Source organism: Macaca mulatta, chromosome 8 (genome assembly GCF_049350105.2).
Source record: "Macaca mulatta isolate MMU2019108-1 chromosome 8, T2T-MMU8v2.0, whole genome shotgun sequence".
Taxonomy (NCBI): domain Eukaryota; kingdom Metazoa; phylum Chordata; class Mammalia; order Primates; family Cercopithecidae; genus Macaca; species Macaca mulatta.
The window spans coordinates 91,769,379-91,786,011 of NC_133413.1; the positions used below are offsets into that span (position 1 = coordinate 91,769,379).

The window sequence follows — 16,633 nt, forward strand, 5'->3', positions numbered from 1 at the left end:
TTCCAGCACACGGCCCCGGCCATCTGGTCCTCACCAGGCGAGCCATATGGAACTTAGCCCCCACTTTTTTGAAAAGCTTAACTTCTTTCTTCTTTGGGTTCTCTGCCTGGCTGTACCTCTCAGTTCTATGGAATTAAGCATGACTGCAATCACAATTTTCTTATCTTCCATCCTTGAAAGGAGAGTCAATGACTTAAATTTTATTAGGACAGCCTTTAGATCCTGCATCTTACTCATGTTAAATAATGAAACTCTACTTCAAGCCCTGTGACATCTGTGGCACTAGATAAATAATTCAGAAATACAATTATATAATTCTTTCCTATAACTGCCCCTATTCTCTACAAAGGAAATACTATTACATTTTCTTTCCTTCTTTCCTCTAATACTTTGAGCTGCAATTATCTGCCACCAAGCCTCGAACAGCAGGTACAGCCATGCTGAGATGATTAGTTCTTAACTGTTACACGTTATTAGCTGAGTAGAAAATGACATGCAAAGTTCCAAGATATGGTTTGGCTCCTACTGTGATAATCTCAGTGAGATTTACAAATACCAAGATTTCTAAGCTTTCCTTGAAACTCACTGCAAAAATGCTTGTTTTCTTAAAAGTGTAAGTCTAAGTTAAATCTTAATCAGTTCTGAAAAATAACTTTTGAGAATTCTGTTTAAATAAATATGAGTGTAGGTTTGCTTATATAAATGTATTAATGATTTAGAAAATTTTAAAAATAGAACAGAAGTAACAGCATGCAAGCCTAACTAATTTTCGGCAAAACTATGAAGGGAAACTAGCAGGTCTTCAGGTGACTTAATGCCTTTCCCATACTTCTCAATTTTTTTTCCTACTGCGGGCCCAAGTCACTTAGAAAGCATACTTTTTTTCTAACATAAGAAAAAATGTATTAAGATGCTAGCACATTACTGTAAATTAATTAAAAAATGTCAGGCCCCTGAAGATAAAAAATTAACATGCTTTTCAAAAGCATTCCCCAAGGAAGAAATAAGCAATTAATCTTCATGTTCACCATGGAATAATTTCCATTTTCTACTCCTTTTTGGGAGGAGTGATTCTTCTTCCACGAAAAACAAAAGCTATTTTCCCCTCACTTCTTTCCAGAGGAGAGTCAACATACTTACACTTACATTCCATGTAATACTGTTGTTCTAGTCCAGATTACTGAGCTCAGAGCAAAGGTTCAATTAACTGTTTCTTGTCCTTTGTAGGCCCAGATGCAGGCACAATAGCCAGACCTACTGGGTATATGAATAGTGAATTTTGTGTTGAATGATGTTGTGAAGTACATCATTTACTATAGAACAGAGAATCTTGCATGAACTGCAGGTAACTCTGGAGTTATTCCTGCAAATAAACTTAGATTTTACATTTGAATTTAAAAGAGGTTCCTTACAGTTTTGTGGTTCTAAATCTTTTGTGTTTATACACAATTTAATGTTCTTAAATTTTTGTTGGCTCATTTTAAGGAATTGACAAAATAAAAGCTAAATAATTCTGCAATAAATACAACCTGTAGCTAATATTTTACAGCAAGGCATCAAGGGGTCAGGGTGGGCTCCCTGGGATGGTATGGGCAGGAGATGCCGTACTCCCAGCCCCTACCCCACATAGCCTCCATTAGCATCCCCCTTGTTGCAAGCCACCTCAAATAACATGTAGTATATAAGTAAACACTGGGTCTAGCTATGCAAACTTACTTTACATGTCTCCCGTCTTTACCTTTCAAGCAAATAACCAACCTATATGAACCTATATGGAAATTGTGTAGTCACCATTGGACACTTTGGGATTCATTACAACTTATTTAATAATGCCTTAGTATATTAGTCAGTTCTTTTCCAATCAATGCCCTCACTTTAACAGTAGACACCTGGCGAGGCTGTACTTGCATCTTTTGTTGCAGGTCAGCCACTCGCATGATAAAAGCTTGTGTCTGTGTTCCCACAATTTCAGCTCCTTCTCTACAGGAGGCAAGACTCTCACTCAGGGCAATCATAGCAGATTTGAGGCTCAGTATCTGCTTCTGAAGCCGGGAGACAGAATTCCCAAGTTCGTCATTTTCTTTTATCATTTTGTCCACTGAACTTAGGAACAACCAACCAGCTTCATTATGTTCCTTGGTTCTTCACATATGGTCAAAGGTATTATAAACTCTTTGCCTCTTATGAGCAATAAGTCAGGGGTGTCAAATGCATTTATTTGGCATAGCTCTTTAAACAATTTCTGCCAAGAACTCTCAGTGTTCTCCACACTATCAGAAGTGGAGTCCTTAGCATTTTTGGATCTAATCATATTAAGTAGCTGACTCCAGAAACCCCAAAACCAACAAAAGAACTCCATCCTTAATATTCTGTTCCTCTAGAGCCACTGCTGGTACCAAAATCTGTTTCGGTCAGGGTTCTTTAGGGGACAGAACTGATAGGATATATATAAAAAGGAATTTATTAAGTATTAACTTAGGGGACAGAACTAACAGGATATATATAAAAAGGAGTTTATTAAGTATTAACTTACACTATCACAAGGTCCCACAATAGGCTGTCTGTAAGCTTGAGGAACAAAGAGAGCCAGTTTGAGTCTCAAAACTAGAGAATTGGAGTATAATGTTGGAGGGTGGGAAGCATCCAGTACGGGAGAAAGACGTAGGCTGGGAGGCTAGGCCAGTCATGCCTCTTCACGTTTTTCTGCCTGCTTTATATTCACTGGCAGCTGATTAGATGGTGCCCACCCAATTAAGGGTGGGTCTGCCTTCCCCAGCCCACTTAATCTCTTTTGGCAACACCCTCACAGACACACCTAGAATCAATATTGCATCCTTCAGTCCAATCAAGTTGACACTCAGTATTAACTATCACACTTGGCATTATGTTGTTGTGCCCTGCCCAAGCTCTGATTTGCTCAAGAGGCAATTACCTTCTCATACCACTAACCAGTCTCTTTTTCGGGCACTGATCATTGTGCTTACCTTTTACCTGCAGACTTCTATAGCACTATTGTGCACTGCACTTCACACTCAATGCAGTATTCTAGCAGATAGCTATGGCTGTAACAGCATGAATAACTGTGACAAATATGGAAGAAAAGCAGGCCAGGGAAGTTTGGTCTGCAAGTGAGAAGAAGAGGCAGCTGGGGTGTGAGACTCTACTCAGTAGGGAGGTCCCTCTCGATCTTGATCTTTCTCTTGAATCCTTCTCTTTTTAATAAAATTGTATTTTAATTTTATTTTTGTAGAGACAGGGTCTTGTTATGTTGACCAGGTTTGTCTTAACTCCTGGTCTTAAATGATATTTCTAACTCAGCCTCCCAAAATGCTGGGATTACAGGCGTGAGCCACCATGCCTGAGTATGTTTAATCTTTCTCTTGATCCTTCGTATCTCCCCTACCCAGGGGCAGATCCAGATTTTGTGAGCTTGAAATGTATACAATTTGGGAGTTCTTCTTTATGAAAAAAATGATAAAAATTACAATTACAGAATTAGCTGCAAAATAAATATTTATTTAGAATGATTAAAAAACAAATTGCTCTTCCCCTAAGTGGCCTAAGGTGATATGTGAAAACAGTTTGCTATTCATCTGACCCAGAAAACTCCACAAAAATCATGCAAATCAAGAGTTTCAAATCTTTGTGTTCACTTTAAGAACACACATGAAACTTCCCAGGTCATCAAGAGTACACATGTATGAAAAACCACAAGGTATCGGAAAGATGTCACTTTATAGTATGAAAGAAGTCACTTTATAGAAATGGTGTGTTCACACACATCCAGATGATCCTTACTGAAAAGGAAGAAATTGTTTCTAAACCAGAAAAGGCAATTGCACAGAAGAAAAAGAGATCCCAGAAGAAACTGAAGAAAAAAAAACTTATTGCATGGGAATAAAATAAATGTAATTAAAAGTAAAAGAAAAAATAAAACCAACAACAAATTACAAATTTAAAGAAGTTGACGTGTACACAAAGTATCATAAAATCTACAAAAACAGTATGGTTTTTCAAAATAATTAATTGCTTGATGCAACGCTACTATATTTGATGGTATGCTCTGATTACTTCTTTCTATGACAAATGATAAGATTTCAGGGACTTTCATTTCACTGTGGCAATAACCAATTTCATTACTCCTGCATTGAAAACACTCATCACCCAGCTTGCTATCAATGCCTTCTTTGTAGCAGCATATTATGAATCCCATGTGATCTTAGTCAATGTTGGTATTGCCTGTCAAAACAGCAAGAAATGTATATCATTTTTCAGTGTGTTCATATGACTTATTCCTGTTCACTAACTTGATTATCAAATAATCCAAAGCTTATTCACCTTATTCACTATTTCTTTTTTTTTTTTTTTTTTTTTTTTGAGACAGAGTCTCGCCCTTTTGCCCAGGCTGGAGTGCAGTGGCGCAGTCTCGGCTCACTGCAACCTATGCCTTCCGTGTTGAACTAATGCTTCTGCCTCGGCCTCCCAAGTAGCTGGGATTACAGGTGCCCACTACCACGCCTGGCTAATTTTTTTTTTTTTTTTGTATTATTAGTAGAGACGGAGTTTCACTATGTTGGCCAGTCTGGTTTCGAACTCCTGACCTCAAGTGATCCATCTGTTTCAGCCTCTCAAAGTGCTAGGATTACAGATGCGAGCCACTGTGCCCAGCCTCACTATTTCTTTTCAAAATGTATCTCTTCCTTTAAATTAATTATGACTCTTGGTATGATCTGAAATTTTTTATAAATTGTAATTAGCCTCTAGATGTCAAATATATTTATTAATTTTGTTTTATATTTCATTAATTTTTATTGGAAATTTTCTATATTTATTAGTAAATAAATATTAAGATAATAAAAGAAAGTATTCTTGATATTCACCTAATTTAGGAGTCTGTAATTCCTTACTATCTTATTGAAACATCTTTCCAAGTTGCAGTTAAAATGGCACATATAAGCTTTATCAACTTTTTGAACACATTTATTCTGTTGAGTTTTTTCTTCTAAGTCTTCAAAAATATACGTTAGATCCTCAGAGAATTATTGGTCCCATGCTCTCAGTCTTAAACAGCTTTATAATGAGCATATTATCCCATATCTTGAAACACATTGTTAAAAAAACCCCAAATCACATATGCCTTACAATGCTCCATCTACAAAGAGTATACACAAACAAAAATATGTTGAAAATTTGAAGTAGTCAACAATTTCCGGTACTGTGGAGGCAGTTTTTTCCTCCAGCAATGACATTAAGTGAATGAGCTGCATACTGTGCACACCTTCTACAATTTACTAATGCTTTAAGGAGCATTTACAGCCATTTGTCTCCATTGTCACATGCTAAGTCTCTATATATTAAGTACTTCATGTATATTTTGTCTTTTTATTTATTGTAGAAATAATGACTATTATTATGTCCATTTGACAGACGAAAAAGTAAGGCTTGAAAGTGTATGTAGCTAGCAAATGACTGAATCAGAATCCAAGCTCAGAAACTTGAAATCTAGGGCTCAGGCTCTTAATTCGTACAATGAGAATAGGATTTGGAAGGAGGAAATGTTTGCCCTGAAGTACTAAAATATTTGCACCACTTTCTCCTAGGGCTATGTGGGGCAAAAAGACCACATTTAGCAAAGCTGAAAGGGTCAATTTCTGCCTGATTCCCCTCACGGCTTGTTCTAATGGTTGATTGGATTGTGGCAGCCATTTTTAGCCTCTGAAACCTGCAGAAGGAGCACGTAGGTTTTTAATTTTTATTTATTTGTTAATGATTCAATGATTTACTAAGTCAAACATTCAAAACATACTGCTGGTTGCATTAGCAAAAGAGCAATGTAAAAGCACTCCACAATTTTTCAACGTCGCTCTTACACTGTTTTACTGACTATACAAGACATAACTTTAGTCTACTGGAAGGACCGTGGTGCCGTGCATCCTGCCCCTGAATGACTGAGTAACCGTGACCTCTGTTAAACTACATCACCTCTCTGGGCCTCAGATTCCTTATCCATAAAATTAGAGAGCACACTAAGTGGTCTCTAAGGTTCTTTTCAGCTCTAAAATTCAATTGCAGTGCCAGTTTAAGTAGGAGCATAAGGTACACCAGTACCAAAGAAATTTATTCATGTTTAGTTGCTGAAGTAGTACTGTTTATATATGGAATAATGGTTCCAGGAAAAACATAGAGTAAAAGACAAAACAAACTATTACATCTTCCTAAATATTCTGATTTACTAATTTTCTACAAAATTAAAATGAAGGACTTTGAAATTAATATGCTTTATGGTATATAAGTAAGAATATTATGTGAGATAGCTTTAATACCACTAATGAAACAATAACAATAATACTGTCCTCATTTGCATTCACATTGGTTTATGACAACCAGGTTTATAAGTTCTATGAATTCAGTTTCAAAATTCAATCATTACTGAGATTTGTTTACAAGTAAATGCTCCTGATTTAGGATTATAAACGACCAATAAGCTCATGAAAAAGTATCAACATCACCAAGAATCAAAGAAGTGAAAATCATAGTAATGAAATACCATTTTCTACTCCTTACATTAATAAAGATTGAATGGAAGGGTAAGTTGGCAAACCTTTCCAAGGGAAAATTTGGTGATATATTTGGAATTTTATCTATCTTTGACCTGAGGTCTTTTATCTGTAGAAATTTAAACAGATACTCTCCTGAAAATGTCAAAATATTGTTGGAAAAAATTAAAGAAGACCTAATTAAATGGAGAGACATTCTATGTTCCTAAATTGGAAGGCTTTTTTTGTTTTCTTTTGTTTGTTTGTTTGTTTGTTTGAGACAGAGTTTCGCTCTGTCGCCCAGGCTGGAGTGCAGTGGCCGGATCTCAGCTCACTGCAAGCTCCGCCTCCCGGGTTTACGCCATTCTCCTGCCTCAGCCTCCCGAGCAGCAGGGACTACAGACGCCCTCCACCTCGCCCGGCTAGTTTTTGTATTTTTTAGTAGAGACGGGGTTTCACTTTGTTAGCCAGGATGGTCTCGATCCCCTGACCTCGTGATCCGCCCATCTCGGCCTCCCAAAGTGCTGGGATTACAGGCTTGAGCCACCGCGCCTGGCAATTGGAAGGCTTAATACTATTAATACTTAAAGCAATCCATAGATTCAATGCAATTATTATCATAATTCCAATGGCATTTTTTGCAGAAGTGAAAAAGTGGATCCTTGAATTTATATGTAATTGCAAGGGGTCTCAAATAGCAAAACATCTTGAAAAGAAAAGTTGGAGGGATTCATACTTCCCAAATTAAAAACTTACTATAAAGATGTAGCAATCAAAGCAGTGTGGTACTTACATAAGTTTAAATATATAGATAGACATATAGCAGTCTCCCCTTATGTGCAGTTTTGCTCTCTGCAGTTCCAGTTACCCGCAGTCAATGTCAATCATGGCCTGAAAATGTTAAATGGAAAATTCCAGAAATGAAAAATTTATAAGTTTTAAATTGTGTGCCATTCTGAGTATGGTATAATTGTTCTATTTTATTATTAATTTTTTTTTTTTTTTTTTTTTTGAGACGGGGTCTCGCTCTGTCACCCAGGCTGGAGTGCAGTGGCCGGATCTCAGCTCACTGCAAGCTCCGCCTCCCGGGTTCACGCCATTCTCCTGCCTCAGCCTCCCGAGTAGCTGGGACTACAGGCGCCCGCCACCTCGCCCGGCTAGTTTTTTGTATTTTTTAGTAGAGACGGGGTTTCACCGTATTTAGCCAGGATGGTCTCGATCTCCTGACCTTGTGATCCACCCGCCTCGGCCTCCCAAAGTGCTGGGATTACAAGCTTGAGCCACCGCGCCTGGCCTAATTGTTGTTGTTAATCTCTTACAGAGCTTAATTATAAATTAAACTTTGGGTATACATGTTCACTGAAAAAACATTATATACATATATGAAAAAACACAGTATGTATAGGGTATGCTACTTTCTGCAGTTTCAAGCACCCACTGGGGGTCTTGGAACATATCCTCTGTGACTAACTGGGGACTACTGTATAGACCAATGGAATAGAATTGAGAGTCCAGAAATAAAACCATCCGTCCATGGCCATTTTTTTGACAAAGATGCCAAGACCATTCAGTGGGGGAAACAATCGTTTCTTCCAAAATGATGCTCAGATAACTAAATAGACACATGAAAAGAATGAATTTGGACCCTTATCTCATACTATATATAAAAACTACCTCAAAATAAATCAACAACCTAAACATGAAAACTAAAATTATAAAACTCCTAGAAAACAATAGGGATAAATTTTCATGACTGTGATTGGGCAATGAATTCTTATATGTGACCCCCCAAAGCATATATAACAAAAGAAAAAAATTAATAAATTGGATTTCATCAACATCCAAAACTTTTATGCATCAAAAAACATAATCAAGAAAGTAAAAAGACAACCTACAGAATGTGAGAAAGTATTTGCAAATCGTATATCTGATAATGATCTAACATCCAGAATACATAAAGAAACTATAATTCAACAATCAAAAACAAATAATCCAATTACAAAATGGACAAAGGACTTGTACAGACATTTCTCCAAAGAAGATATACAAGTGGCTTACAAGCACATGCAATGATGTTCAACATCAGTAGTCATGAAGGAAATGCAAATCAAAATCACAATTAAGTACCTCTTTACACCCACAGGGATGGCTATGATACAAAAGTGAAAAATAACAAATGCTGGCAAGGATGCAGAGAAATTGGAAGCCTTGTACATTGCTGGTGGAAATGGAAAATGGCCCAGGCATGTGGAAAACAGTGGCAGTTTCTCAAAAAGTTAAGTATAGAATTACCATATGACCCTATAATTTCACTGCTAGGTATATACAGTTGACCCTTAAATAATATGGGATTAAACTGCATAGGTCCACTTATATGTAGATTTTTTTCAATAAATATGTTGAAAATTTCTTTGGAAATTTGCAACAATTTGAAAAAATTTGCAGATAAACCATGTAGCCTAGAAAGTTTTTAAAAATAAGAAAAAGGTTAGGTATATCATGAATGCATAAAATATATGTAGATACTAGCCTATCATTTACTTTCTTAAAATGTACACTAATCTATCATAGAAAGTTAACATTTATCAAAATGTACAGACACAAACACATACCATACATGGTGCCATCTGAAGTCAAAAGAAATGTAAAGATGTAAAACAAATGTAAAGATGCAGTATGAAATCATAACTACATAAAATTAACTGCAGTATATATTGCACTATTGTAATAATTTTATAGCCAACTCCTGTTGCTGTTGCAGTGAGTTCAAGTGCTATGAGTATCTCTTTACAACGATGTGTGATGCTAATCATCTCTGCGTGAGCAGTTGGTCTCTGTAGTAAATTGTGTGTCATAGTAAAAAGTGATTTCTCATAGTTCTCACATATTTTTCAGGTTTAGTGCAACAGCATAAACAACCGTAAGATCCATTCAAAGTGCCACCAGTGGTGCTGGAAGTGCTCCCAAGAAGCAAAGTCATGACATTACAAGAAACAGTTGAATAACTTGATATGTACCCTAGATTGAGGTCTGCAGCTGTGATTGTCCACCATAATAAATGAATCCAGCATCAGGACCATTGTAAAAAAAAAAAAGAAGAAAAGGAGATTTGTGAAGCTCTCAGTGCAGCCATGCCAGCAGGCAAGAAAACTTTGCATTTTGTTTCAAAGTATCTTGTTATCGTGTATTGAAAATGCAGCTTTTCTGTAGGTGCAGGATTGTTACAAGAAAGGCCTACCTATAGACTGTAATATGATTTCAGAAAAAGTGAAATCATTATATGAAAACTTAAAGCAAAAGAAAGGTGAAGTATCTAAAGCTGGAGAATTTAATGCCAGCAAAGGATGGCTTGATAATTTTAGAAAGATATTTGGCTTAAAAAACATCAAGCAACAGGAGAAGAAGCTTCTGCTGACTAAGAGGCAGCAGACAAGTTCTCAGATGCATTAAGAAAATCGTTGAGGAGAAGAATATCTGCCTAAACAGGTTTTGGATGCAGATGAAAGTGCCCTATTCTGGAAAAAAAATTCTACCTAGGATATTTATTAGTAAGGAAGAGAAGTGAGCACCCACATTTAAGGCAGGAAGGGATGGGCTAACTCTACTGTTTTGTGCAAATGCAGTCAGGTTTATGATCAGGACTGCCTTTATCTATAAAGCTGCTAACCCCTGAGCCTTGAAGGAAAAGGATAAACACAAGTTAACAGTCTTTTGATTGTACAACAAGAAAGCCTCAACAATGAGAAGAACTCTTTTTCTGCTTTAGTTCCACCAATGCTTTGTCTCTGAAGTCAGGAAGTATCTGGCGAGCAAGAGATGCCTTTTAAAGATATTTTGATATTGTACAATGTCCTTGGCCACCCAGAACCCCATGAGTTCAATGTCAAGGGAGTCAAAGTGGTCTACTTGCCCCCAAACACAACATCTCTAATTCGGCCTCTAAATCCAGAGGTCATAAAGATCTTTACGATTCATTATGCATGGTACTCTAAGGAAAGCATTGTCAACATTACGGAAAATAACCCCAGTAGAAAAAATATCATGAAAGTCTGAAAGAATTATGCCATTCATATGCCATTATGTTACAGAAAAAGCCATGAAAGCCATCAAGCCCAAAACAATAAATTCCTGCTGGAGAAAACTGGGTACCAATATTGTGCATTGCTTCATAGGATTTATAACAGAGCCAATGAAGGAAATCATGAAAGAGATTGTGGATATGACAAAAATATATAGAGGGTGAAAGGTTTCAGGATATGGATCTTGGAGAAATTCAAAAGCTAATAGACACCACACCGGAGGAATGAACAGAAGATAACTTGATGGAGATGATTGCTTCTGAGCCAGCGCCAGTTGATAAGGAAGAAGACATAGAAGAAGCAGTGCCAGAAAAAAAATGGACATTAGACAATCCAGTAGAAGATTTCCAGTTATTTAAGATTGCTTTTGACTTCTCTTATAGCATATCATAGAAGCACACTTCTATGATATGGTCACTGAAACTAAAGGAAACAGTGGGAGAGGATTGGTACCATATAGAAACACTTTTATTAAAATGAAAAAGCAAAAAAGTCAGACAGAAATTTTGAGGTACAGACAGAAATTTTGAGGTATTTTTGTAAAGTTATACTGAATGTGACTTCCTTTCATGCCTCCCCTCCCACCTCTTCCACCTCTGCCACCTCTGGGATAGAAAGACCAACACCTCATCTTCTTCCTCCTCCTCAGCTTACTCAGTGTAAAAACAAGGATGAAAACCTTTATGATGATCTACTTTCTCTCAATGAATAGGAAATATATTTTCTCTTCCTTATGATTTTCTTAATAAGATTTTATTCTTTTTTTTAGCATTCTTTAAGAATAGTATATAATACATATACAAAATATGTGTTATTTTGACTGTGTATGCTATTGGTAAGGCTTCTAGTCAACAGTAGGCCATTCGTAGTTAACTTTTGGGGTGTCAATAAAGTTATATGTAGATTTCAAACTGTACAGGAGGTCAGTGCTTCTAACCCTTGTGTTGTTCAAGAGTCAACTGTACACAGAAATAATTGAAAACGTACTCAAACAAGTGCATGTACACAATGTCATAGCAGCACTATTCACAATAGCCAAAGGGTAGAAACAGCCAAATGTCCAACAGCAGAATGGATCAACAAATTGTGGTATATCCATATAACACAATATTATTCACTCATGTAAAGGATCATTCATACATACTGATGTACACTATAATGTGGATGAACCTTAAAAAACATGCTAAGTGAAAGAAGCAAGACACATAAAATCACATACATGATTCCATTTTTATACAATATCCGGATTAGATAAACCTATAGAGACGGAACACAGATTGGTGGCTGTTGGGCTGTGGGAAGGAGAAATGGGGATAAACTGCTCAAAGAGTAAGAGCTTTACTTGGAGTTATGGAAATGTTTTGGAACTAAATAGAGGTGGTGGTTACACAACATTGTGAATATACTAAACACTAACGAATTCTGTTCACTTAAAAAATGGTAAATTCAACATGAATTTCACCTCAAATTATTTTTACACTTAGTAAAGTTTTCTATGTAATGGTGTTATGTATGATTTCCTTTGTTGTTTATCTGTCTTTTCTAAAGTTTAATAATAAGCAGTATTGTTTTAATTATTAGGAATGAATTGTTTTTAAAAAAATGATAAAAATACCCCAAGAACCTCACAATTTAAAACTACTCTTTAAAGAAAGTGGGAAATATGGCTAAGAAAAATTTAGGTATCGTTTTTACACACTTTAAAACAAATACATTTTTAAACAATATATTTAAAACGTAACATTTATAATTTTCATCTCTGTTCACTAGCAATTAAATTTCTTTCCATATATTGTTTCCCAGAACTTTTTAAAGGTAAATTAAAAGAATGGCAGCAGAAAAATTCATTGACTTATTTTAGAACTAGTGCCTTTGCAGGAAAGGAGAGTTGGTGAAAGGGACTGAGAGATTGGGATGAAAAGGTAAATTCAAATCTTACTTTTACAAAAGGAACAACTAGCCATTTAGAGAATGAGAAAAAAGTTCATTTCACAGCTGCCTTTGTTTTCTCTCTCTTACTCTATCTGCATAATATAGAACTAAGAGAAAGTAAATGCACAACACTTTTTTTTCTTTAATCATAAAACTATTCCCTGAATAGTTTTGTTAGAGTAGTTGAGCTTTGTTTCGAAAAAATTAGAGAAGCAATAAAGAAGAAAGATTTGCAGTTCTCATTGCTTCTAATTTTCTTCGGTAATGAGTTTTCGGCTTAAATGTGTATGCAATTTGTCCTTTTTCCTTACGGGAGCCAAGTTTCGTTGTGGCACTCAATTTTTCTGTTGAGGAAAAACACAAACATTAGTATCAGCCCAAAGTGAGAGTGGAAAACCTTTGGAAGAACATGGAAGGTGTTATTGAAAAGAAGAATAGATCAACGATTTTAATTTTTTCTTTTTATGAGTCATGTAGCAGAAAAATATAAATAATAAAACAATTAGATATTGCCAAGCAAAACAATGGCTTAAATTGTTTCTCACAGCGTGGTTTGCTGACCACCTGAATCAAATTTTTCCAGGATGCTTGTTAAAAATACAAAGGATAGGTTCAACTCCAGAACTGCTGAAGCAGAGACTAAGGGGGTGAAGCAAGGTTAAAATGAAACTACACATAAACACACACAGTCTAAGCCAGAAGCCAGAGGAGGAAAAATGACCCACTCCCTGTTTTTGTAAATAAAGTTTTATTGGAACACACTCACAGTCTATGGCTGCTTTTGAGCTACAATGGCAGAATTGAGTATTTGTGACAGAGATGATACAGCCTGTAAAACTTAAACTATTTATTGTTTGGCCTTTTACCAAAAAGTTTGCACCCCTTCTCTAAGCAAATGCCTCTCAAGCTGTATTGTGGATACAAATCACCTGGGAATGATTTTAAACAGATGACTCTGATTCAGTAAAATCTGGAATAGGCCTAAGAGTCTGTGTCTTTATAGATTCCCAGGTGAAGCTCATGCTGCCATCTTGCAGATCAGATTGGAGTCGAAATGCTCCAGAATAGAGGTTCTAGAGTACGAGGAATGTACCTTCTCAGCTCCAACACAGACCTACTGGTTCAGAAACTCTGTGGATGGGATCCAGCAATCCATGCCTTATTGAGACCCCCAAGGTAATTCTGATGCATGGCAAAGCTTGAGAGCCACTTATCCTTATGCTACATTATCCAATATGCTAACTGTCCACATTATCCTTATGCTAACTGAAACTTGACAACCACTATCTTCAGAGAGCCTGAAATTATATGTTCATGTTACATTCCATTATCACTGATTCTCCTAAACACAATATTATGTTGGTTGATCATAATAATCAAAAGGGAAGGAGACACTGTATGAAATTGCCACTAAATGTCACATTATTTATTTTTCCCTTGTATCTTCAGTGTGGTGGTTTTAAAGACATAAAATTTAAAATGTGTCTCCACTGATTTAATATAGTTTAATATGTTACTTTTGGGGACGTCTATTTTCATGGCTGCACAAAATAGCTCCAAATGCCATGTCATTTCTGAAATGAGCAACAGAGGGAGCTAGTGTTATAATATTAATCCTTCAGGATGGGGCATTTTCACACTGGCTGAATTAGTGAAGGAATAGCTTCATGACTCATCCTTGAGTAAAATGTTATTGTTTGGATTTATAGTTTCTACTGTCCATGTTCGATACAGTCCTTTCCAATGCCAAAACAGCTATATATTCAAAATGACTGACACCTGCAAGCAATTAGATTTGATTACTGTCAATATTCACAGGCTTCCTTACATGTTCAAATGAGGTTGAAGCTACCAGAGCTTATGAAAACACAGATTCTTTTCTCATTAAATGTAAGGTTTTTGGGAGAGGGGGGTGTTAACATAATCATGAGAATCAATCTAATAAGACAGAACAATCCCTTTCCAGGATCTAAGAGAAACTGAGACCAACAGGTAGATGCTTCAGGGCATTTGCTAGAAGTGGCTATTTGGATACGTGATATGATAGGAAGAAGCAAGCCATGTAATGCTGAGCTGAATGATGTCCCTTACTGGTAGCACCAGAAGGAATACAAACCGTTAGCCATAATTGTCCAATTTGTCAGCAGGAGAGACAATGTTTACAAAATGCAATGGAACATATTCCCAGAGGTGAAGAACCAGCACACAGATGGCAAGTAGACTATATTAGGCTGCTGCCATTAGCACCGGGAAGATTTAAATGGGTTTTGACTGGCATGGATTCAGGACTTGGCTTTGCTTTTCCAGTCACACAAACTAATGTCAATAATATAGTTAAAGGATTGAAACAGAATATACTGTATCAATTTGGCCTACCAACTGACATTTCTTCTGATCAAAGATACCATTTCCTGGCACATTCTGCACAATACTAGGCAGAGTACCCAGGGCAGTGAGTACTCAGTAATGTTTGCAGATGTAGGAAGAGATGGATGGAGAACCGAATGACTGATTGAATTGACAGATTAAAAGAGGTAGTTGAAGTCTAATGAAGGCATTATCAGTGTGAATGAAAGAAAAACAAACTAGAGAAACATCGTATAGGTGGAATCTTAGAGTTTGATCATTGTTTGGATACAGAGATCAGTGAAACAAAAATGGCTGATGAAAGAGAGATGGTATCTTGAACATTAATAAAAGAATCAGAAAGCTAATTGAGTTTGGGAGGAAAACTAATTGAGTTTGGAAAAGATGAGTTTCATTTTAGACTGAATTGGAAGTGCTAGAACATCATTTAGGACAAGCTAAACAAGAGGCTGTTGGCATTGCAACTTTAAGTCTTAGATGAGAGGTTTAGAATGGAAATAGAGATTGGAATTATCTTTATAGAGATCTTAGGATAGTTTAGATAGATGATATATTCAATTACAAATTTACTGATATGTTCAATAAGCATTTATCAAAGACTTGAGGGTTCTAGGCACTGGGTTACAGGCTGAGTATAATAAGCGCCAACATTTGTTGAGTACTTATACAGTAGGCATTGCTTGGTGCTGGGAATGGAGCAGGGGACTTAGATGAAACTTAGATCCTAGTGGGGGTAGACCGAAAATAAAATTAATAAGTAAAATATATGCTATTAGATGGTGATATGTAGAAAAGGAAAGCCAGAAGGTGGGATAGAAAATGTTAGGGTTAAGTACTTTCAATTTTAAATGAAGTAGTTAGGGAAGACCTCACCGAGAAAGTGACATTTGAACAAAGACCAGAGCAGATAAAGAAGCAAAGGTATCAGGGAAACAAATGTTCCAGGCAGAGCAGAAAGCAGCAGTATGAACACTAAGTGCAAAGGCCCAAGGGTAGGAACGTGCCTGGAGCACTGGAGGAATGGTTAGAAGGCAGGTGTTTCTGCAGCAAGGGTAGAGTAGAAGGACGTAATGTCAGGCAGGTAGCAGACACCAGCTCCTGTAGGCATTTTAGGCTGCTGACATGATTTTCGTGGAGGAGTGATATGACCTGACTTAAGTTCTAGTAATATCAGCCAGGCTTCTGTTGGAAATTATAATTAAAAGGGAAAGAGCAGAGGTAGTTGAGAGGCTAATCCAGCTAATCCAGTCAAGAAATGATGGTGCTTGGGACCAGGTTAATAGTAGTGAGGTGGACAGCATTGGTTGTATTCTGGTTATATGTTGAAAGTAGAGCCAACACTGTGGGGAAAAGAAAGAGAGATCAGACTGTTACTGTGTCTATATAGAAAGAAGTAGACATAAGAGACTCCATTTTGTTCTGTATTTGAGATGCTGTTAATCTGTAACTCTACCCCCAACCCTGTCTTTGCAAAAGACATGTGCTGTGGTGACTCAAGGTTTAACAGATTTGGAGATGTGCAGGGTGTGCTTTGTTAAACAAATGCCTGAAGGCAGCTTGCTGGTTAAAAGTCATCACCATTCTCTTAATCTCAAGTACCCAGGGACACATACAATGCGGAAGGTCACAGGGACCTCTGCCTAGGAAAGCTAGGTATTGTCCAAGGTTTCTCCCCATGTGATAGTCTGAAATACAGCCTCCTGGGAAGGGAAAGACCTG

General features: G+C 36.8%; 1 long non-coding RNA gene across 1 annotated transcript in view; it reads right to left on the minus strand.

Annotated features, from left to right (window-relative positions):
• Nucleotides 1-2,487: 2,487 nt before the first annotated feature.
• The window catches only part of LOC144330811 (uncharacterized), a 38,522-nt gene continuing 24,376 nt past the window's right edge, over nucleotides 2,488-16,633 (minus strand). The window contains exons 2-3 of the long non-coding RNA XR_013397318.1: nucleotides 7,330-7,427; nucleotides 2,488-4,239 (exon numbers count right to left, since the gene is read on the minus strand). This is a non-coding gene — a long non-coding RNA (uncharacterized LOC144330811). The remainder of the gene's footprint in view (nucleotides 4,240-7,329; nucleotides 7,428-16,633) is intronic.